The following is a 23,409-nucleotide window of genomic DNA, read 5'->3' as shown; positions in this document are numbered from 1 at the left end:
GCGGGGGGGTCTGGGCTCCCCCTTCCCCCTCCCGGGGAGGGGGGAGCTGCGCAGACAGCGGCGCGGCAGTGTGTGACGTCACACTAGTTTGCTTGTTTTCGGTTGGGAAGTTCTATCCACTAGTTCGGTTTTTGGTAGCAATTTTAACCAGAATAGGGGTTTGTTTTGGGGCGCTTACCTTTCTGGGTGCCTGTTCCGGTCGATGGCAGACATAGAATGCTTCCAACTACATGGGGGCTTCTATAGGCCATTGCTCCCCTTGCCTCTCTGAGGGGGCCCGGTTCTGGCCGTGGTCCCCGGTAGGCCTAAGAACTCCATACACATGACTGATGCCAAAGTCTGACATTAGCATATCAGCCTGGGATAGCTGCGGGGAGCCGACGGGGCTCCCCCCAGAAAAAGTTTCAAAAACTGTTGGCATTCTTTCTAAGATCAGATATTATGTACCCCGCCCTGCCCTGGTTACTCTCTATTACTCCCTCATCTATCCATACCTCAACTATGGTATTTGTGCTTGGGGTTCTACTACCCAAAGTCATTTACGTCCTCTAATTACCCAACACAAAGCTGCTATTAGGACAATATCCAACTCTGGCCCCAGACATCACTCGGTACCCTTACTCAAATCTCTGAATATGTTAGATATTAAGTCACTGCACATTCTCTCTTGTGTATTATACATATATAAAACGCTGAACTGTAATGCCAATCCTGACCTCAAAAGCTTCATTGAAGGTTGTAACAGAACCCATGAGCACCACACCAGAAATAAATACAGTTTTGATATTCCTAGAGTACGACTTAATCAAACTAGAAATGCTCTACAAATCAAGGGACCCAGAATGTGGAATGACCTTCCCAACCATGTTAAAGACTGTACCTCTCTCAACCAGTTTAAGATAAAAACTAAACACTACCTAATAAATTCCCTGTAACCTACCTCACTCCTCTATTGTCAACCCATGTCTGTTATTTTTGTTAATCAACACTGTTTGTCAACCTATTGTATTTGTGCTGCTTTTTCAGTCATGTTCCCCCTTTTTTTTATCTTTATTTGTATTTGTTCTCAACACTTTTTATTCTTTGGGCTCAATTTGTATTAAGTTCTAGATATTAATGTTTTTCTTGCCCGAAACGCATTGCGTAATAGTGGCTTTAGGCATTGTATGTACTAGCTCTAATCTATATATCAATCCATTAATGTAACATCACTTGTATGTATGTACCTTACCTGAATAAACATATTTATATTTATTTATTATTTTATTTAGTACGGGCCGACCGAGGGCATGGCGAGAAATGCCAGAGAAAACGATAACAATTAAAGCAGAGGGAGGGTAGGAGTAAGGCGACTAAAACCCGGACCTAATAATAAAGAACTTAAATAAGTAGTATTATGATACAGTAGGAACTGTATAAATAGATAAATAAGTAAATGTCCCACACTGGGGAGGAGGAAGTAAGCAGGGAAACCCTAACCTTAACAAACCAACAATAACGTAGCATGCACAACACTAACACTAGTGGTCAACAAGGGCAAAATAAGGGCTTAACAAACAACAGTTGCCAAATGTAAACTGTAAAATCCTGCCTCTGAACATCAGCAGCTGGAACACCTGCGGCTGGACATTGGCAACTGGTGCATCGACATCTGCCAAAGATAAATAAATAGTGGCAACTGGCCACCAGGGAAAACTTCGGATATAAGTAGAAATCCAACTGCAAGACAATTAGGGACCATATAGGACCTGGGAGCCAACAAGGGAATGATGAGTATCTTCGGCCGCTGCCGAAGATATAAGATTAGCGGCAACGGGCCAAGGGGGAAACTGGAGCGGTAAGGGAAGTGCGACTGCAAAACAGATCATGCTCAAATAATGCTGGAATATAACTCTTTAGAGAAAACGGGTTTAATTCATGAAGCTGAAATAAATTACAATCAAATACAATAAGCTGAAAGGAGTGCTAATAGTCACCACGTCGGCTGGAACGCTTCTGCTGGAACTTCGGGGCTGGCGCGTCGGCAGCTGGACCCATGGGAGCTAGAACGCAGTAGGATGGGCATTATTAGTTGGGACCACTTCAACTGGAACATCAGGAACAACTTCAGCCATAGCATGGGGGCTGGTCCTACAACCGTTGATACGCCGGCAGCTGGACCATGTTGCACCTGGACAGCAGCAAGCTGGGACAGCAACAGCTGTACCCACACCAGCTAGAACACCGACTGCCGGGAATGTCAGCAACCGGAACGCCAACAGCTGCAGCAGCTGGACACCAAAATTGAGGAACAACTTAGTAAGGGAGTGGCGGCTCGGACACTAGGGCAGACGGCTGGACCAGCTGCAGCAGACCCAACCGAGCATCGGCCGCTAGAACACAGTGACACGTCGCGGGAAGAACGTCGGCCGGACAACCCCTGAACGAAGGCAGCAAAGACGTCGGTGGCTGTGAAAACGTTCCGAGCTACACTGGCAGACAAAACGTCTGGATAAACCAGCGGCCTGGGGGGGGCCACTGTGACTTCCGGGCTACACCGGGCAGACAACACGTCTGGATAAACCAGCGGCCTGGAAGGCCGCATATTTATATGGCCAATGTAAATAAGATACCTGAATAACATCGCCGGCTTAACTCATCACATCAAGTTTCTTGGCCTATTCCTAGACAAGAGACTCAACTTCAGCACCCACATTCAACACATAACTAAGAAAGTCTCTAAGACAGTTGGTATACTCTCCAAAATCAGATATTATGTTCCTAACTCTGCTCTCCTCTCACTATATTATGCACTAATCTACCCCTATCTTAATTATGGTATCTGTGCATTGGGGGTCTACCACTGCAAACCACCTTAAGCCCATCATCACACAGCAAAAATCTGCTATCAGAATAATAACTAACTCTGCTTTCAGACAACACTCAGCTCCCTTGTTTAAATCCCTAAACTTGCTAAATATTAACTCCCTCCACACATTCTCTTGTGTCAACTACATTTACAAGACCCTGTTCTTAAATGCAAACCATGCTCTGAAACTCTCCCTGGACAGATGTAATAGGACCCATTATCACCACACCAGAAATAAATATCTCTTTGATATCCCCAGGGTCAAACTTAATCTGTGTAAACACTCTATGCAAATTAAGGGACCTAGTCTATGGAACTTACTCCCTAGTGAATTGAAAAACTGTAAAACTTTTGCCTTATTTAAAAGCAAAACCAAAAAGTACCTAACTTCATCTATTTAGTTTCCTACACTGAGCTTTAAATTTGCTCTGTACCTAGTGTTACCCAATCTCCTAATTTTTATGTAATATCAAACAACCTTATCATTGTGCTCATTGCTGTCTTCTTTTATGTGCTAGCCATATGCTGTATTGTGACTACCAATTTTTGTCAACTACCATTCAAGCTGTCATTGCTAATCAATCTTATATTGTTTCTGCTGTATTGTGCCTACCAATTTGTTGTCAACTACCATTTTAAGCTGTCATTGCAATCAATCATAGCTACCTATGTGCTTTAATATACTGTACCTATAATTTTCTCTCATCTTCTTTTTTTTCATTCCATGTAATCTGTTAACATTTTTTTGTCTATAAATTTTGCAAGTATTTACCTCCTGAAAATTTTCTTAGATTAAGGACCTGCCCGAAACGCTGCGCGTGCTAGTGGCTTTACAAGACTGTAATTACCATATTTGTATCCTCACATTCCTTATGTACATTCTTGTATATGCATAAATAAAATAAAATAAAGGAAGAACGTCGGCTGGACATGAACCCCCGAACGCAGGCAGCGAAGACGGCAGCGGCTATGACAACCTTCGTGGCTACATTGGGCAGACAAAACGTCTGGAGAAACCAGCGGCCTGGGAGGCCGCAGTATATTCCGGGCTACACCGGCAGACAACACGTCTGGATAAACCCGCGGCCAGAAAGGCCGTGTATTTATATGACCAATATAAATATAATACCTGAATAACATCGCCGGCTTAACTCATCACAGGAAGAACGTCAGCTGGAGAGCAGCCCCTGAACGCAGTCAGCTAAGACGACAGCGGCTGTCAACCTTCCTGGCTACGTTGGGCAGACAAAACGTCTGAATAAACCAGCGGCCTGGGAAGCAGCAGTATCTTCCGGGCTACACCGAGCAGACAACACGTAGGATAACCAGCGGCCTGGGAGGCCACACATGTCTGGATAAGCCAGCAGCCGGGAGGCTGCAGATTCTTCTGGGCTACACCGGGCAGACAAAATGACTGGAAAACGTTTACTGGTACTGGTAAACGAAACTGGTACTGTCTAGCTGTCAGTACTTAATAACTTTATGACAAAGTCAAGAAAACAAGTATAAAGGTAAAACAGTAAGTAAAATGACATGCACTTAGGCAATGCATAATTAGTAATAAATTGCTGATGGAACTAATCATAATACGAGTCCAAGATAAACTTAAAGAGAGAGGCATGAGGCCCGAAGACAGCGTCTAGGACATCCTAGCTGACTTTACTTAACTTAAAGGTGAAGCATAAGTTAAACAAACAATTGTAAACCAGTAAAGTAAAAACATGCAGCAAGGGCGATGTAAAATGCGGTAAATTTGCTGAGGAAACTAAACGTAAATGCAGGGCCTGAATAAACTTAAAGCAAGAGGCAAGGGCCCGACCCCTACAACTATCACATCCTAGCTGACTTTACATAATAACTTAAAGGCAAAGCAGAGGTTAAACAAACATAAATGTAAAACCAGCAAAGAAACACGCAGCTTGACACTGCATAAAATTCAAAAATAAATTAAGGAAACTTATGGAAAAACAAGTCCATAAAACTTAATGCTAGAGGCCGGAGGCCTGTGACACAGCAGCTAGCATAACCTAGCTGACTTTACCTAATAACTTATAGGCAATAAGCAAAAGTTAAACAAATCTAAGTGTAAAACCTGCAAAAGAAAACATGCAGCTTGACACTGCATAAAATCCATTAGTAAATTAAGGAAACTTATGGAAAAACAAGTCCATGAAAACTTAAAGCTAGGGGCCAGAGGCCTGTGACACAGCAGCTAGCCTAACCTAGCTGACTTTACCTAATAACTTAAAGGCAATAAGCAAAAGTTAAACAAACCTAAATGTAAAACCTGCAAAAGAAACATGCAGCTTGACACTGCATTAAATTCATTAATAAGTTAAGGAAACTTATGGAAAATACTAGTCCTATGAAAACTTAAAGCTAGGGGCCAGAGGCCTGTGACTCAGCAGCTAGCCTAACCTAGCTGACTTTACCTAATAACTTATAGGCAAAAAGCAAAAGTTAAAACAAACCTAAAGGTAAAACCTGCAAAAGAAAACATGCAGCTTGCCACCATTAAATTCATTAGGCTGAGATCATAACACCCGTGCCCCTACCAGTGCAAAAACTACCTCTTACCCCAAGGTAAACAAGGGAGGAATCCCCCCCCCCACACACACACTCGGGGCGGTAACTTACTAAGCAGCAAAAGACCAAGAGGTAGACCCCAAAGTGACTTGTGGAAGATAACCCCAAGGGCAGTACTTACAGAGCACTCAGGGAAAGGGAACCCTAAGCACTTGCAGCACAAGTACCTGTGAATATTACCCCCAGCTCACACGCCACCGTAAGAGCACTACTGGACACCAGGAACAGACCATCAGAGAGAGAATCTGGAGCTGGAGCCACACAGTCATGTCACAATCCAACTCGTTCTCGCAAATTCGTATAGTCAATAGTGACTTATTAACTACGTGCATAGGTGATATACTAACCATAATAGATACCCTTAAAAAGCTTCATAGAAAACACCGACCTTACCTAACCTTGTTAGTATGTTAAGATAAGCATCTTATTGCTTCGTAATTACAATTGTTACTTAACCTATTATAGGTATAGGTTAAGTAACAATTGTAATTACGAAGCTATAAGATGCTTATCTTAACATACTAACAAGGTTAGGTAAGGTCGGTGTTTTCTATGAAGCTTTTTAAGGGTATCTATTATGGTTAGTATATCACCTATGCACATAGTTAATAAGTCACTATTGACTATACGAATTTGCGAGAACGGGTTGCACAATCACATCAGCCGAGAACTGGAGGGTGGATCTCCGGCACGGTAGGTCTGGGGCGCCCCCTTCCCCCCTCCCGGGGAAGGGAGAGCTGCTCAGACATGTGGCACGGCTTGTGTGATGTCATGCTTGTTTGCTCGTTTTCATTTGGGGAGTTCTGTCCACTCGTTAGTCTTTTATTGTCGTTTTAACCAGAATAATTTTTTTTTAGGCGCTTACCTTTCTGGGTGCCTGGCCTGGTCGATGGCAGACATAGAATGCTCCAAATTCCATGTGCGTTTCTATAGGCCATTACTCCTCGTGCCTCTCTGAGGGGGCCAGGTTCTGGCTCGTGGTCCTCGGTAGGCCTAGAACTCCATTCGCACTGATGCCAAAGTCTAATGATTTACATATCAGCCTGGACAGCTCCGAGGAGCCGAAGGGGCTCCTGCCAGAAAATGAATTTTTTTGCAAAAAGTGAAGTTTGCAAAAGTGAATTTTCTTATACTGTTTTTCTTTGGCAGCTTGGTCAGATAGCTGGAACCTATGACCTCTTGTTCTTAAGTTCCAGGTTTCAAGAATTCTTCCTTTTAAATTTTGTCAATTTCCACTACAGTACTAATTTATACGTAGTGATCATACCACCTCTTTTTCTTCTATTTTGTAGTGTTGACATATTTAGTACCTCTAACCTCTTCTCATAGCACTTGTCTTTCAGTTCCAGAAACCATTTAGCCACACATGTCTTTGCACCTTTTCCAGATTAATGACGCGTTTAAGATATAGACAAGCAATGCATATTCCAACATTGGTCTAACAAAGGTTGTGAACCATTTTTTTAGTATTTCGTCATCCATATATTTAAAAGCAATCTGAAATTGTAAAGTGTAGCATAGACTCCTCACGCAATGTTTTTTTTATGTGGTCCTCAGATGACAGCTTTCTATCTAGAACCACCCCTAGATCTCTTTATTTATCAGAATTCTTTAAAGATTTCCCACATAATTTGTAGGTTGTGTGTGATCTATTTTCTCTTATTCCACATTCCATAATACTGAATTTATTCACATTAAATTCCATTTGCCAGGTCGTGCTCTATACACTTATTTTAACCCTTAAACTGCTAAAGGCCTTTTTGCCTTCAACATCCACAGGTGCAACAAACAAAAAAATCCCAAATTTTTTTTTGGCTTATAAAAGTGTTGATTTGTGCTCCTTGATCATAGAAAAAAAAATTGTAGGTGGCATATTTTCGCTGTAATGGGTGGGGAAGTCTGGCAAAAAAAGAAAGCTTTGACAGTGCAAGTGGCAGACGAGGTCATGCTCTGCCCTAGCTGTCAGGCGGGGCATGCCATAAAGATATTATTACCTAATTATTTCAATGTCTCTGATTTTTTTTTTTGCAGTAACATTATTCAATAGTGTGTATTGTGATATATTTATATAATAAAATGTGTGAACCATCGCTGAACTCAAAATTATTGTGTTCATATTAATGATTCAATTATTATGTTCATAAAACGATAAACAAATAGTTTTGCTGTTATTACACTATACATACATGCTATATACATGTATCTGCATGTTTTGTTTATCATAACGAACCACTAAGTTGGTATTGAGAGTCAAAAAGTAACGAAGAGTGTCCTTCACTCACTAGCCAGTCAGCCACTCGCCACCACTCCTTCACTCACCAACATACTTCTCCAATTATACTGTTTTTGCTTTTATTCTCTTTATACAGATGTTAACCCTTTAACTGCGTAGCCTATAAATATGACATCCCCCAGTGCGCAAGAAAATATAACCTCAGGAAAAAATTCTTTTTTCTTCTGAAAGTGTCAAAAACCCTTCCCTGTATATGGGTATAGCAACGGAAGTTCGAAATTGTACTTACTTTGGCTGCTATGGGGTCTGAAAGGTGGGGCGTGACGTCATCATTCCCTGTGCGCCAGAGCAGTATGCTCCCGGGGCCAGTGGGGCGCGCGAGTTGCCGCGAACATATTTTTGTTCATATTTTGTGCAGAGTTCCAAATACATTTTATTTGTTTTTACATGCTAATCCTATGTATAATGAACACGTACACATTATGGCAGTAAAACTTCCGTACTGTCTGAAGACACTGTGTTACGTGCATGACACTTGTGTACACATATGTTGCACATATTTACCATGTATCATGCTAATTTATGTATATACACAATCTATTTACAGACTATACACTGTCACACACTATATACATTCACCATCAACACACTCAGAACACCGTGAGTGTGAGCAGCCACACCCAGCCAGCCCTCCCTCACTCCAACAACTTACTCGCCAACATTTCTCCTCCCACCATTCTGTTATTGTTCTTATAACACTAATTACACATGTTATGTATACCTATCTACATGTTTTATTTACCAGAACTATGCAAGTAAGCCGGTATTGTGTCCAAACAGTACAGTGGCCATCATACACTGCATGACAAATCACACAGCAGACAGCAGACGACACCACGAATACGGTCACCTCCCTCACCAAAATAGCTTCTCACAACATACTCCTGGTGCTGTTATTACACTATATACACACTGTATATACACATGTACATATGTGTTGCCCATAGGGAACCACTAAGCTAGTATGGCGAGCAAAACAAGAGTTACTGCCACAGTGAGGCTACCTCAATTCTCTCCCTTTCTCCCTCCCTCACCAAAATTCTTCCTTCCTACGCACAATGCTAATTATAACCACAATCCTGGTCACTAATACCTGTAAATGAATAATTGACCACACGTTTATTTTGAAAAGGAACCTATAAATTCGTTTGAAGATTCCTAGATGGATGAAATAATGCTGTGGTGCTGTGGCTAGCGCTGTGAACGTCGTGAACAGCATTGAATCACTGATATTTGAACATTGTACCCAGTCATTATCACACTCGGGCTCTTCTATAATACTATCATGGCTATATAAAACAGATTATATATATATATATTGACAATATTAGGCAATGCTGTGGTCACACGCTGAACAGCAGTGCTGTGCGCTCATGCTGCGAGCGCCAGCCTTGGTTACTCACTCACTACTGAGGCTCTGACACCCGGCAATGTGGACCATGATTTTTTTTAAAGATGGCGTCTGTTTACAAGAGCCCTGAGGAGGCTGATGTGAACCCCATGTAGCCGCATTTGTTTTGAATGGAACGTGAAAAATATAAACACCCGGAGGCGCGTTGCGCACCCGAAGCCTGGGCCAGCAGGCGCATTGCGCAATTAAAGGGTTAAATATAGGTATCTACATGTTCTGTTCACCATAACTGTACATCTAAGCTTGTATGGTGAGTTCAAGCAATAAGAGATGTAGCTACACACGCAGTCAGCTGGTAGCTGCTGCCTTCACTGGTTCAAGGCCAGACGCAGTAATATTTCCCCTCCAACAATACTGTTTGTAGTGTTATTACACTATATACACACATTATATATAAGTATCTACATGTTTTATTCACCATACCTGTACAAATAAGCCGGTATGGTGCCCAAAGACCCTAGTGGCCACCAGTAAACAACATGACATGTCATGCAGATGACGCACCTCCCTTACCAAAATGGCGGCTCCCAACACACTCATATTGCTGTTACGACACTCTTAAACACACGTTATATATAAGTATCTACATTTGTGTTCACCATAGCAAACCATTAAGGTGGTATGGTAAGTCCAGTCAATAAAAGGTGGCCACACACAGTCAGAAGACGACATCACCACCCTCCCTCGCTCAGCATTACTCCTCCCACCATGGAGCACAGCGCTAAATATCACCACAATCCTGCTATTATCAGAAACCTGGTTAATTTTATCAGTCAAGGGTATTCTGTAATACTATCATCACTAAATAATAGTACAGTGGTACCTCGGAACACGAGTGTCCCTGTATGCGAGTTTTTCGGAATACGAGCCGGATTTCCTCGAAAAATGTGTCTCAGAAGGCGAGGGTTTCCTCGGAACGCGAGTTTGTTGATACGCGTTCAGGCCGACCTAGCGCGTGGTGGTACGGCGATCGTCGCCCCTCCGCCCCTCAGTTTACCATTGTCTCCCGCCCAGTGACTAGCCCTCCTGAATTCTTCACAAGGATTTACAGTTTTATGTCGGTTTTTTGGCCATTTGAGCATAAAACCAGCGTTGAATGTAATGAAACGCCATTTTCTGGGTGAGACCCGGAGGCTCCCTGGAGCTTTACCAGCTGATATGCTAATGTCAGATTTTGGCATCAGTCATGTGTATGGAGTTACAGGGCCTACCGGGGACCACGGCCAGAACCTGGCCCCCTCAGAGAGGCAAGGGGAGCAATGGCCTATAGAAACCTCTGTGTGGTAGGAAGCATTCTATGTCTGCCATCGACCGGGTCAAGCCTCCAGAAAGGTAAGCATTCCAAAACAAACCCCTATTCTGGTGAAAATTGCTACCTAAAGCCGAACTAGTGGATAGAACTCTTCGACAGAAAACAAGGAAACTAGTATGACATCATACGTCACCGCGCCGCTGTTTGCGCAGCTCCCCCCTCCCCGGGAGGGGGAAGGGAGAGCCCCAGACCTCCCACGCCGGCTATCCACCCATCAGTTCTGAGGCTGGATGTCAAAACACGCGAAAAACCGCCGGACGGAGGGAGGGAGGGTTGCCGGGGAGCCTCCGGGTCTCACCCAGAAAATGGCGTTTCATTACATTCAACGCTGGTTTTCTGGGGGGAGCCCCATCGGCTCCTCGGAGCTAACTACCCACAGAGGAAGGTCAAAGGGACAGAACCGGGAGGCGGACACCACGCACCCCCCACGGAAACGAGACAACCGGCAGCAAACGCCAACCCAAGGCGCCACAGCCCCGAAAAGTCCCGGGAACAACACGAGAACAACGAGCAGCAAGGCCCCCAGCACGAACACCAAAAATCCATGCCCGAAGGACCGCAAGGCCACGTCGCCCAGACGGTAGCGAGAGCAGCAAAGCTAGGAATGCCACAGACATGAGGGAAGAACACAGGCAGCTTAGCCGCAAGAACACGGCTGACCACCCGGGACACCATCACCCGCGAACCGGGAAGAACAGAACCTGAACAACGCAAAACGCGCTCCGGACCCAAACGCCATGGCACTGCAAACAACAGCGGAGGGCCGCCACTGAACACAAAACACAACACATTCCCGGCCCGACCAACGAAGCACCAACAAACCCTGGACCCCTCCAGAACGCAGCAGCCCCACCCCGCACCAGAAAAGATGGAGACTGCTGCCACCGAACAACCAAAATGCCAAAACCGAAGGAGCAAGAAAACTCAGCGACTCGACCCCCAGAGGCAAAGGCCAAAAGGAAAGAGCCGACAAAAAAACACACCGGAACCGAAGGGGCACTACCAACCGAGGAGAAGACAAAGCACGCTGACCAGAGACCAGGATGGTGCAAGCGGCGCACGAACAGGCCGGAGGTGAAACGACGCACAAGACAGCTTACTAACGTTGCAGAAGCAACACCAAGACCGAAAGCAAGCTGAAGCAGCTCCGCCAGCGCCGCACGAAAAGAGGCGACAGTATGTGGCAAGACGACGGACCTCAACCCCCACCAGAAAACCAAGCCGAGAGTAAACCAAGCTAACAAGAGTAAACACCTAAGAAGGGACAGGAAAAGGAAGGACCGCCAAAATACCCCATACTGCCGCCAAGAGAAGCACTCAGATGGGACACCTACCACGAAGCCACCCGACCACCAACCGAAGGCGAGACCGCGAGGCAGAACATAAGCAGCCCTGACAAGGCCCCTCCGAGCCCAGGAAAAAACGGAGCCTCGGGAAGATCTCGGGCGCGACCACCGATACCCAGGCGGCACAAGGAGATGGAACGTCTGCTGAACAGAAAAACTCCCCAAAGCATGCAAGCCCGCCAGGAATTCAGAAATGATGGGTCCGACGCGAGACATCGCAAGCCCCCCCCCCAAAAAAAAAAACGGCAGGGCAAGCTAGGAAACCAAAGAAGGCGGAAGGGTCGCCGCCAGAACAGTACCCGAACCAAGGGGTATGAACAACTGCAATAAACCGAGACAAAGAAGCACATCACAGGACACAGGCTGAAAAACGCCCAAGAACACACGCAGAACACCCCTGCTGCAGAGGAAGCAGGAAGAAAGAGCAGAAGCACAAAAACCCCAGGAAAACAACCAGGGGTGGACAATCAGGCAGGGACAGAAGACCCCCATGCAATCCCCAGGCACAAAACCGCAGCAAAGTGCCACACCACAACCGGACACAGGAACAAGGACACGCCACAATGAAACACGGTACCAATACACACGTGCAGCAGCAGCAACAGGCACCACCGCAACATGCAACATGTAAATAGCAACTCCCTTCTGCAAAGGCAGAGAAACGGAGCAGGCAGACTCCAGACAGGGCCAACGGAGACACGACAAAACCCAGCAGGCCCAGAAACCTGCACCAGGCGACTGACGGCGGAGAAAACCCTGCTCGATACCTGCTGGATGGGGTACTGGGAGCTCTTTTACACCCCAAGCCCGGCCCAAGGCCAGGCTAGACCGGCCAGAGGGTGGACCACCAGGCAGCTGCTAGGAGTGGCCCGCCGGCCCACATACCCCCACAACCAGGATGGGCCGGAACTGCTATATGAAAACAGGCTAGTGTGCCCTGGAAGTCCACGGACGAACCAGCATGAAGGCTTATGCTCGCAAGTAGGTCGTGTAACAAGCACAGACCTCTGATGGTAATACAGTGTTCCCCAATTGTGCCAATAGCACCACTACACTCCACTGGTACTATCCCGCAAGTTCTACCAGATAGGTGGGACCCAAGAGCCAGAGCTCAAACCCTGCAAGCACAGCAAGGAGCCTTACCAGATGAGTACAGAACCAACCCTATAATCCCCACACCTCACAACATGAAAAAAGGTATGTCCCCTGAATGACTCCAGCATGGGTTGGACATGCACATGAGGGGGACAGGAAGGGTTGAAAAAGGGACAGTCACTGGTGTGTGAATGGTCTCAGTCGTACAAAAATATACCTTAAAAAAGACAGGTATATAAACAACACTGCATCTAGCGCCTGGCCAAAAGACGCCAGACCGCAGAAACTCACCTGGCGAACGGTGGCACGAACTTGACACGACTCAACTGTGCCCAGAAGAACCTGGGAGCACTGCCAGGTGAAGACGCCAGAGCCAGACCCTGCCGGACCCGCAGGAGAGCAGGGAGAGGCGAAGGAGGCGGCCCACACCCATGACACAGGGAAAACCGCGGTGTCCTCCCCACAACTGGGAACCAGGACACCCCCGGAGCGAAGGGACACATACCGCAGCCAGGGAGAAGAACGAGAGGCGAAGCACCGTAGCAAAAAGGCCGCAAAACACCAGCACTGAAACACCGTCCAGACCAAAACAAACTCCACGGCGCATGCGCATGACAATCTGGCCGAACCGCACAACCCTCTCTGCGGGAAGGCGCCAACCAAGACTACTGCACTTGAAAAGTAGCCAAAAGAGGAAGCAGGAACAATAAAACCGGCCAAAGAAGCAAAGAGCCCAAAAGGAACCCAACCGGGCGACAAGTAGCCCAACAGGGCGACAAGTAGCCCAACCGGCTCACAAGTAGCCCAACCGGCTCACAAGTAGCCCAACCGGCTCACAAGTAGCCCAACCAGCTCACAAGTAGCCCAAAACGGCGACAAGGACGAGGAGCCGACAGATGTTCCAATAATGCGGGAAGTAGTGAAAAACCTTCCTGAACCCTCGAGAACACAGAAGCCAACACTAGTCCCAAAGGCATACAAAGGCGCAGGCGCACCCGAGATCAGAAGTCACGTAGAACCCCATCCCGTCCTAAAAAAGGGTGGGAGGAAACATCAACCCACAGGACGGAACCAACCGACTCAAAAGCCAAGGAACCGAGCCCGGGGAGGGGCCGACGCCCAACAGCACGTACGGCGAGTGGGGAGGAAAGACCCCACTCCGCGTAACCACAAGCCCCGCCTAGAGGGGGATAAAAAACCCCACGGGGTCCAACGGGGCCAAGGCCCCCTAAGTCAGCCCCTCCCCAGCCCCGGGAACCTACACGACAGGCCCTGGGGCCGAGCCATTCCCCCAAAGCCCCGGCCGTACCAGAAAACCGGGGCAGCCGTGAAAACACTAAGGAAGGGAGCCCACCGGCAGACTCATACACACGGCTGGAGGAACAGGCTCAAATGCCCCCGTCACAACTCCGGAAGGGGAATTCCCCGAGACTGCCCGAGTCTCAACTCCATCAAAAACCCCACCCCGAACCTACAGACGGTAAGGAACCGGATGCAGGCAGGAAGGGTGATCCAGGGGAAAGACAAGGGGGCGTGGATGGAACCAAAGCAACCAACACCCCGAAGTCCCAAAACGAACTACAACGGGGCAGCCCTGGGGCTCCCGGGGAGGAAACCACGAGAACGTTGCCACCACCAAGGCTCAAGTGCAATGCCCCTGCTGCCCGCACCCGCTTTGTCAGCACACCTGGGTAACCGAGCCACAACGAGCAACCAAACTCGCAGGACTCCGGGTCGAAGGTGTCACCGACCTCACAGGCAGCAGACGGAGGCAAAACAGAGAGTCACCCAGAGACAAAGGGTGAGAGCAACCCTCAAACTCGCTAGAAACGAGGGGGGGACTCTGGGGTCACATCCATCGGACCCACGCGCCCCCAGGGGTTTCCCAGGGTCCCGAGCGTTTACTATAAGAGGACTCGCACTCAGGTAATCCCAGGCAGGGTACTGCTAACCGGCACCCAAAGCTACCAAACAACTTTCTAAGAGCTGAACCCCCGGGACGTGTACACTCACGGGGACCTAGCTGGGGGTACTACCAGTAAATACTCAGAACACAAGGGACACAAAGGGCAAGAACGAAGGCAGACCCCCCCCCCCACCAGGTAGATAAACAAAAACAAAAAAGAAAACCCCGCAAGAGGACAGCGTACCCAAGCGGAACAGAGCTGGCCGCTATGATTGGTAAAGACAAGCTGCACAGTACCCTGCGCCCCACCAGTGCAAAACTGCCCCTTGCTCTAAGGCGAACAAGGCAGACAGAACACCCGAGCACACAAAGAGCGGCCGAAAACCAAGCATTAAACGGCCAAGCAGGGGCAGGACCCAAGGAACTGGTGGAAGGCGGCCCCAAGCCTCAAGGGCAGTACTTACAGGGCACCTAGGGAAGGGAACCCTAGGCGCATGTAGCCCGAGTACTGGAGAATCACTCCCGGCTCACGCACCACCTAGAAAACAGACACCACACTCTAGGCACAGTGCTGAAACAACCACTGGAGCCGGAGCACATAACCAGTGCCTATAGCATCAGCCGAAGAACTGATGGGTGGATAGCCGGCGTGGGAGGTCTGGGGCTCCCCCTTCCCCTTCCTGGGGAGGGGGGAGCTGCGCAGACAGCAGCGCGGTGACGTATGACGTCATACTAGTTTCCTTGTTTTCTGTTGAAGAGTTCTATCCACTAGTTCGGCTTTAGGTAGCAATTTTCACCAGAATAGGGGTTTGTTTTGGAATGCTTACCTTTCTGGATGCTTGACCCCGTCGATGGCAGACATAGAATGCTTCCTACCACACTAGGGTTTCTATAGGCCATTGCTCCCCTTGCCGGCTTAGACTCGGTTACAAGTATCTCTGGGAATTCTCATTATCTGCTGATGTAGACCTGACCAAATGTAAACTGTGTCAACAAAATTATTCGCACACCCTCCGTCACTATGTGATGGAGTGCGAAAAGATACGTGAATTTAGAGACAATTCTATAACCAATGTTCCAGCGATGTGTCAATATTTCATTCAAAATTATCTGCAACCAGAAATTTTAGCCAAATATCCCCAGTTTGCTAACTGTAGGTAGTAACTAAGTAATTGTAACCTATCCACCGCTGCCCACTGGATGGGGGGCGGTGTGCAGGACAAACATATAAATTTTGACACTAGCTCTCCACATATGTCAGTTGCTTAATTTAGAACCTGTACTTGAGGTCGATCTCGAACCCATTGTTGATGTGATGACTTATATTGAATTTTGTAACTAGCTCATCAAGATTGTAACTTGCTTAGCTAAATGAATTGTGGGGTTCAGTCCCTGAGCCCATTATGTGCCTCTGTAACCCTTTCCCCTACCGCCCACAAGATGGGTATGGGGTGCATAATAAATGAACTAAACTAACTAAAAACTCCCCTTGCCTCTCTGAGTGGGCCAGGTTCTGGCCGTGGTCCCCGGTAGGCCCCTAGAACTCCATACACATGACTGATGCCAAAGTCTGACATTAGCATATCAGCCGGTAAAGCTCCAGGGAGCCGACGGGGCTCCCCTAGAAAAGTTGTTATTATATATCTCGCCATGCATCTCAAGAAAGCCATTGATAAGGTTCAACCTAAGAAAATAGCTGTGAGTAGAGGCAGTAGAGGATGTCCCTTCTTGATTAAGAAAATGTGTTAAGTATGGGAAGAACTGAAAAGTTCTGTTGAAAAAACTCACCCAGATAAAGCTGTAGCAGGCCGTTGCATTGACTTTTTAAATGATAATGTGATGTCTTACTACAGACGAGTGTTAAAATGTAGGGAAAAACAAGTGTCTTTAGACCGATTCTTAGTAAGACAAACAAGTCCTAGTGGTATGCAGGCAAAATGTGCGAGTGTGTGCTCACCAGTGAAGTCCTCACTGCCTGATGTGATAATGGAAGGGGACTCCCCTTCCAAACAGTAACTCCTCTCCTCCTCCCCCCTCCTCACCATCTTCCATATGCCTACAGCATTCAACAGCAAGTTAGTTTTGTAGGTTTATTTAGATGAATTAGGTATAGAAATTTAGTTTGATATGGGGTTTTAGGGGTAGTCAGGAACGGATTAATTAATTTCCCATTATTTCTTATGGGGAAATTAGCTTCGGAATACGAGCCGTCTCCAGGAACGGATTAAACTCTTAACCCTTTACCTACGCGGCCTATAAATATAACATTCCCCCAGTGCGCAGGAAATGAAACCTTGGGGAATTTTTTTTGTTTTCTTCTGAAAGTGCCAAAAACCCCTCCCTGTATATGGGTATAGCAACATAAGTTCGAAATTGTACTTACTTTGGCTGCTATGGGGTCCGAAAGGTGGGGCGTGACGTCATCATTCTCCGTGCGCCAGAGTAGTATGCTCTTGGGGCCGGTGGGGCGCGCGAGTTGCCGCGAATATATTTTTGTTCATTTTTAGCGCACAGTTCCAAATACATTTTATTTGTTTTTACATGCTAATCTTATGTATAATGAACACGTACACTATATTATGGTAGTAAAACATCCGTATTGTCCAAGGACACTGTTACGTGCATGACACTTGTGTACACATATGTTGCACATATTTACCATGTATCATGCTAATTAATTATATATACAATCTATTTACAGACTATACACTGTCACACACTATATACATTCACCATCAACACATTCAGAACACCGCGAGTGTGAGCAGCCACACCCAGCCAGCCCTCCCTCACTTCGCCAACATTGCCCCTCCCATCATACAGTTATTCACACCAATGTTTCATGTTCATTTATGTATATTTACAACATATGTACAGACTATACACTGTCACACACTATATACATTTACCATCAACACATTCAGAACATCGCGAGTGTGAGCAGCCACACCCACACAGGCCCTCCCTCACTCCAACATCTTACTCGCCAACATTGCTCCACCCACCATACTGTCATTGTTTTTATTACACTATTTACACATGTTATATATACTTATCTACATGTTTTATTTACTAGAACTATGCAAGTAAGCCGGTATTGTGCCCAACCCTAACAGTTGCCATCATACACTGCATGAGAAATCACATAGCAGACGACGCTACAATTACGACGTCACATTTCTCACCAAAATAGGTAGTATGGGCCAATAGCAGCTGCCTCGTATGGGCCAATAGCAGCTGCCTCGTATGGGCCACTAGCAGCTGCCTCGTATGGGCCAATAGCAGCTGCCTCGTATGGCCAATAGCAGCTGCGCGCCTCGTATGGCCCAATAGCAGCTGCCTCGTACGGGCCAATAGCAGCTGCCTCGTATGGGCCAATAGCAGCTGCCTCGTATGGGCCAATAGCAGCTGCCTCCTATGGGCCAATAGCAGCTGCCTCCTATGGGCCAATAGCAGCTGCCTCCTATGGGCTAATCCTGGTCACTAATTTCTGTAAATGAATAATTGACAAGTTTATTTTGAAAAGGAATTTAAGAAGTCGTTTGAAGATTCCTAGATGGACGAAATAATGCTGTGGCTAACGTTGTGAACATCGTGAACAGCATTGAATCACTGATATTTGAACATTGTACCCAGTCATTATCCCACTCAGGCTCTTCTATAATACTATCACGGCTAAATAATACAGGTTATATATATATTTTGACATTATTAGGCGATGCTGTGGTCACACGCTGAACAGCAGAGCTATGCGCTCATGCTGCGAGCGCCAGCCTTGGTTGCTCACTCACTACTAAGACTCTGACACCCGGCAATGTGGGCCATGATTTTTTTTTAAAGATGGCGGTCTGTTTACAAGAGCCCTGAGGAAGCTGATGTGAACCCCATGTATCCGCGGGAGTTTTGAATGGAACGTGAAAAATAAAAACACCTGGAGGCACGTTTCGCACCCGAAGCCTGGGCCTGCAGGCGCGTTGCGCAGTTAAAGGGTTAAACTGAGATATTCCTGTATGCACATGTATATTTTTACGTTTTAGGAGATGCTGTGGTTACAAGCTGAACAACGGTGCTTTGAGCTCATGCTGTGTGCGCCAGCTTGGTGGCTCGCTCCGTACTGAGGCTCTCACACCCAGGAATATTGGCCACGATTTTTTCCTAGGTGGCGTCTGTCAATTATCGGTCGTGGCTGCACTATTGCTGCCCCTATCCCATGCGGGGGCATTTAAGTTAAAATGCTAGACACTAAAACAGCTATTAATGTATTGCACAGTATCGGTAATGTTACTCACATCATCTATATGTATTGCATGGTCTAAGGGTTAAGAGTCCAGGGTCTTCTTGAAGGGCATGAAAATCATCTAGGTTTCTAATCTTCTCTAGTATCTTGGCCTCATCAGCAAATGTGTTCATATAATTCTGTATTCCATCTAGTAGATCGTTTATGTAGACAATGAACATTACCGGTGCAGGAACTTAACCCTGTGGTACTTCACTCTCAACATTTCTCCAATCCGATACATTTTCTCTGATTACTGCCCATATTTTTCTGTCAGAAAATTTTTCATCTATGTCAGAGGTCTCCCTGTCACCCCTCCAGTATTTTCCAGTTTCCAAAACAATCTCCTTTGTGGAACTCTTTTTGAAAGCCTTTGTTATGTCCAGAAATATGCAGTCAACCCAACCAACACTTTCCTGTAAAATCTCTAAGTTCTATCATAGAAACTAAGTAAATTAGTTACACAGGATCTTCCCGTTTGAAACCATACTATCTGTTAAATAATTTTTCTCCAGGTATTCTCACCATTTGGTTTTCTTCCAACCATTTTTGTACATTGGAAATATGTTCTCCTTTCTCATATATCTGCTAAGACACACAGATGCTTGAAAATCGATTGAAATGGAATGCTCAGCTCTGATGCACATTCTCTCATAGCCCAAAGTGAAACACTGTCTGGACTAACTGCTTTGTTTCTTGTTAGCTCCTTCAGCATTTATTTCTACTTCACCTTGAAAAACCTCTATATACTCCATGTTATTCTCTAATATCTTGTAGTGTCCAATTATCCAAAAACTTCATATTGTACAAAGGCACTTTGACACGTTTTGTTTAGTGTTTCACATATTTCCTTTTCATTCTCCAAGAAACTGTTCTACATTTTCAACCTCTGGAATTTAGAGCTTTCCTGCAATTTCTTTTTAATCACTGCACTGTGCAACATGCTTTGAGGCTCTCGATGGGTTGTGCTCAATGCGCCTCAGGGCTGTCATAGGTATAGTGTACGATTCAAACGTGGCGCACGGTGACACGGGTACGAAATGGATACCCAAGGCCTCCAGTGATCGTCATCCACTTAAAAAAAAATACCAGCATACCCAGGACCGTGGGGAGACACAGTTTTAAAGAAGCAACCAAGCAAGCCTGACGCATTGTCTATGAGCTCCCGGTCCACGGTCAGCCATGGTCCAGCAAAACAACTCTTAGAGGAGGAAATACAGGACATATTGTATGATGATGGACCGATTGATGATGATTTGGACTACAGTCCTGAAGATCTAATACAGGGGCTGGACTCGAGTGATGGGGACGCCGAGGTGGACGAAGCCGTGTGTACAGTACATGTGCATTGGACGCCCTACCTCGTCACAAGGGTCAACACCGCTCGAGTTACCATCACCATGTGCGTCCCCTGATGCGAGTTTATTTGGTGATACTACATGAGATGAATAATTTTTGGGCTTCACTGACATAGTCTCCAATACAAGCAGTGTTGACAAACCAAGTAAAAGCAGTGATGGCATTACTAGGCAGGGTTTTGCTGCCCCAGTAATACACAGAGGCAAGCACCAGCGTATTACGGGGCCTGAGGACAAAGGCGACAGTGTTCCCTAAACAACAGGTGTTCGTGGTAGGCCTATACTATGCACAACACTCTCATCTCCTGGCATACCCCATACGCAGCTCTAGCACAAGACAACGGAGCCGTGTTGTTGATGCTCGTACTGGTGGTGGCTGTGGTGTTGGTGCAAAAACCAAAACCACTGGTGTATATATGTGGGAGGATTATGAGACTTTTGTCCCACAAATTCCAATATTTGATGATACCAATGTTGGTGTGACACCCTTATTTCCCTATACTGGTGATGATATGGCTGAAATTGACTATTTTATGACATATTTTGATTAGGAATTCATGGACCATCTCGTTGCAGAGACGAACAGATACGGTCACAGCCTCATTGACTCTGGTATTTTACTTGCCTCTCGCATGACACATTGGAAAGACATGACAAGTGAGGAAATGTACGTGTTTTTAGCATTGTGCATTATGATGAGGCATTCAGAAAAACATGTGATCCAGGATTATTGGAGCAAAGACAGCCTTGTTTTATCCCCTGTATTCAACAGGTACATATCACGTGATAGGTTCCTGCTGCTTCTCAGATGCCTGCACTTTGAGATCAATAATAATGAAGACATAACAGACTGTGGAAGGTGCGGAAAATATTTAGTGATAAGAGAGGAAAGTTCTGTGACTGCGCAGTGAAAGCGCCTGACAGCTGAGTGGACAGCGCTTTGGATGTGTAGTCCTGAGGTTCCGAGTTCGATCCCCGGTAGAGCTTGAGAAAAATGGGCAAAATGTTTCTTTCACCCTGATGCCCCTGTTATCTAGCAGTACCTGGGAGTTAGATAGCTGCTATTGGCTGCTTCCTGGGGGATGTGTAACAAAAAGGAGGCCTGGTCGAGGATCGGGCCTCGGGGACGCTATGCCCCGAAATCATCTCGAGATAACTTTTTTATACCAGGACAGAATGTCGTGATAGATAAATCACTAGTCCTCTTCAAGGGACGACTGGCATTCAAGCAGTACATTCCATCGAAGCGACACAAGTTTGGACTCCTGCTATGTGACTGCGAAACTGGTATTGTCAAGGACATGATACTGTATTCGGGTATAGATGTTGACATACCAGGTCAAGATCCACACGGTTTCTCAGGCAGCGTCATAGAACCGTTGCTGAACAAGGAGCATATCTTGTTGACAGATACTATACAACTACTATACCAGCCCCTTGCTGACCAGATTCCTCCTTGACCACAACACCAGCGTATGTGGTACTATCAAGGCCCACAGGAGGGGAAATGCAAGTGGTTTGCATTGGTATTGCAGTGGTGATTGCCAGCTGCGAAAGTGTGAACAAATATTATCAGCGCATGGAGGGACAGACGCGAGGTGAATATGTTGACAACTATTTACACCAGTGCCATGTTGGACAGTGGGAAAGTGAACTTTGCAACACGGTTTCCAATATATAAACCTGATTGTGTCATTGACTACAACGTAAATATGCTGCTAGTTGATGTGACATAATGGTTGGTGAAGTCAAGTGCATGCAAAAATCTGTAAAGTGGACAAATAAATAATTTTCCCACCTCATTGACGTTGCAGTGCTAAACTGTTTCAATATGTATCTTGTGAAATCTGGCAAGAGACCCCCAATACGTACATTCAGTGTTGCTCTAGTGTCACAACTTCTCGTGAATTATGTGGTGGAGGGCTGTGTTGCAACATGTGGGGTGCCAGCAACAATACCACACGCAGTTCCTGACAGACTCAGGAGTAAAGAACACTTTACTGTACAAAAGCTTAGTTATATGCCAGGCACAGGATCATGGGACAAGGGCAAACGTGCCTGCATTGTTTGCAAGAACACACAATGTAGGGAATGCAAGCGAAGATGCATCTGCATCTGGTGTTTTGAGTGCAAAGTTACCCTATGCCCCGTCAACTGCTTCACTGAGTTCTAAGTGTGTTGATAGGGGATGTATATAATGTGATAGTGTACAGTGAGTAAATATGTTATAAATGTACATATTTGAACATGAAATATTGGAAATATGAATAATGTTTGTAGACACATTTGTGATACATGTAACACAGTGTTTTGGAACAGTACAGATGTATAAACTTCCGCATGTATAAACAGGACTGTGTCATAGACTATAACGTGAACATGTGCCTCGTCGATAAATGTGACATGATGTTTGGTGGAGTGGAGTGCGTGGGCAAGTCTGTGAAGTGAACGAAAAAGTTCTTCTTCCACCTAATAGATGTTGCTGTGCTCAACTGCTTCAATATGTACCTGGTAAAATCTGCCAGGAAACTGTCAATACGTACATTCAGTGCAGGTGTTGTGTCACAGCTGCTTGTAAAGTATGGCAAGGAGGGCTCCGTTGCACTGCTCGTGGTGCAAGCAACAATGTCATATGCAGCTCCAGACAGACTGAGGGGGGTAACGAGAACTTCGGAGTACACATGCTCGAGTATATGCCAGGCACAGCATCACGAGAGAAGGGTAGACGTGCATGTATAGTATGCAGGAACACTACCCGCAGAGAACAAAAGCGAAGATGCATCAGCACCTGTGCGTGGAGTGCAGGGTGCCACTCTGCCCCTTTGGCTGTTTCGCTGCACATCACACACTCGTGGAGTACTGAGAGTTTTTATGGTGTGTGATACTGTATAGTGTGTATATAGACTGTAAATATAAATATATTACCATGATACATTGGAAATATGTGCATGATAAGTGAACACTTTTGTCATGCACGT

The sequence above is a fragment of the Procambarus clarkii genome, chromosome 24 (assembly GCF_040958095.1).
Source record: "Procambarus clarkii isolate CNS0578487 chromosome 24, FALCON_Pclarkii_2.0, whole genome shotgun sequence".
NCBI classification, from domain to species: domain Eukaryota; kingdom Metazoa; phylum Arthropoda; class Malacostraca; order Decapoda; family Cambaridae; genus Procambarus; species Procambarus clarkii.
This window is presented reverse-complemented; position numbering follows the sequence as displayed.